The 2,245-nt window shown below is 38.4% G+C and overlaps 1 pseudogene; it reads right to left on the bottom strand.

Annotated features, from left to right (window-relative positions):
• Positions 1-1,586: 1,586 nt before the first annotated feature.
• LOC111812010 lies at positions 1,587-2,023 on the bottom strand (annotated as a pseudogene).
• Positions 2,024-2,245: the final 222 nt, after the last annotated feature.

The following is a 2,245-nucleotide window of genomic DNA, read 5'->3' as shown; positions in this document are numbered from 1 at the left end:
ATGGTTAAAAAAAAAAAAAAAAAAAAAAAAAAAAAAAAAAAAAAAAGAAAAAAGAAAGAAAGAAAAACTAAAAAACTAAATTCCCTCCTTCCTTCTGGCCTGACACACAGGAAGAGGGAAGTGAAGGGTGGAACTCATCCACCTAATACATGGCAACTTGTGTGATCCAATTCCACCACCTTTTTGAGAGCTGAAGAGAGTTCTAGTGCGGTCAGGGGGAAGGGTTTTACTAGGGGTGGACCTTGCCTTGAATTTGTGGGGAAAAGCAGCCCTGAGTGTGGTGATGATGATATCATCCCTGCTGAAATCATCATCAAGGAAAGGACCCTAAAGGCAAACTCTATCCCCTCCAGAAAGACAGGGGAATATGATGGGTAAAATTCAAGAAGGACACACACAGCACTTCCTTTTCCGCTAGCCCTAGAAAAAGACAGACTTGGCCCTTAAAATGTCCCTTAACTCTGTTTCTACAACTGAATAAGCCTATAAACATGGAATTGCAGACATCTCCAAAAAGTTTACAATGACTGTCTTGGCCTATTTTACAGCATTATCTGAGTCTTGGAGAGCTGTCAGTACTGTAGTTTTGGTATATTCGCTATCATTTCTGGGTCGCATATCTAGGAGAGGAGAGAAAAACGTCTTACTACCTACTTCACATTTTGAAGTTTTAGGAGAAGAAACCTGAGTACCATGTTTGGCTGCTCTGAGCATGCAGGTCTGCCCTGTGCACAAGGAGGCAGTGGCTTGGGCTCACCCTGCTTGTTTGAGTCAGGTGGTTCCGTACAAAGTGAGAGGGAGAGAACTGAGGTACTGGGAGACCCCACATGCTGGGCTGAGGAAGGGCATAGCTGAGTGCAGCACCTTCAGGAATCAGAAAGCCTCTGTGGCCCTGGCTCTGCCCCCAAGCCCCAGGGTCACAGGTCTGGGCAGAACTATTCACATGCAAAGTAGTCCTTCAAAGGGGTAAAGAGGTGTCTTATGAGGGCACTTTCCAGGCACAGCTTAACTTTTAAAACAAGCTTAAGTATCAGTAGTGGGACTGAGGTGCAGAGAAGCGTGTGTGTTGATTAAAATCTTGGCTGGCAAATGCTCCTTTAGTTGCACGAGGCTCACCAGGAAAGTTTGTGACTATATCAAATCAATTGTTTAATTTTTCACCCAGCCCCGCTATCATGCAACTGTGTTCTGAGCATTTGAATGGCCTAGCGATCTGTTAGCATTATTTATTTATTTATTTTAAATTTTTAATAGATTGAAAATAAATTATTTACAAACATAAATGAATATAACAATAAAAATTGTCCAAAATAAAAATGAAGAAAGAATTTACAAATCAGTCATAATAGTTCACTGTGTCAAAACCAAGAAACTTAAATTCATGTAATTAGAATTTTCAAAGTAGAAAGGAGTAGGCAATAAATATTTGAAGATTTAAAATTTTTGAATTTAGTTCAACTTATAATACCACATTTCCAAGAAAAATGAACCTTTTAGCACAAGAAATTTAAATAAAATCATACCAAGATACACAAAAATGAATTGTTTTTTAGCATTTTTAATTAAAAGTTACATACAAGAAGACTTTATTCCTGCATCTTCTCCATCATTTCTTCCTTGTATTTGCCCTTTGCCTTTCCTACTTGGCGAAACTTGGCTTTCCATTCCAGGATCTTTTTGAGGTCTTTGTCTAGTTTTAGCCTGTTGATAACCACTTACTGGGGTGAACGCCCACGTGGACAATTGTGCCATTTGCCTTTTCCCGCTGCACCCATTCAATGTAGATGACATACTTCTTCCTGTAAACCTAAACTACTTTTCCAATCTACTGACCTTTGTAGTGTCCTTGAACAACCTGAAATTCATCATCCTCTCGAATGGGCATAGAGCGAACACTATATTTCTGTCTCAGCTCTTTGGAAAGAGGAGAAGACATAATTTTCCTGCGAATGTGGGAAGGTGCATTGAAATGGCTTTTATAGTTTTTGCTTCTGTCTGAAGTCACAAAAAGATTAAACTTCATTTTGGCTGCTGCAACTCCAGCGATGGCTGCAAAAGGAAAGAGGACAAAAATGAAATTGTCCAAAACTTATAAAGAAAAAAATCATTAAAGCATATACATAAAAAAATTAGGCATGGAAGAACAAAATTAAATAGCATCTTATTCCATATTAGAAAGAAAAAAAAGACCAAGTGTGTAAGAAACTAGACAAATTAAAGGACTGAAAGAAAAGAAAAGATCTGT

This window comes from Octodon degus, unplaced genomic scaffold (genome assembly GCF_000260255.1).
Source record: "Octodon degus isolate 3935 unplaced genomic scaffold, OctDeg1.0 scaffold00168, whole genome shotgun sequence".
NCBI classification, from domain to species: domain Eukaryota; kingdom Metazoa; phylum Chordata; class Mammalia; order Rodentia; family Octodontidae; genus Octodon; species Octodon degus.
The sequence above is the reverse complement of the archived record's forward strand: the minus strand, read 5'-3'. Positions and strand labels throughout refer to the sequence as shown.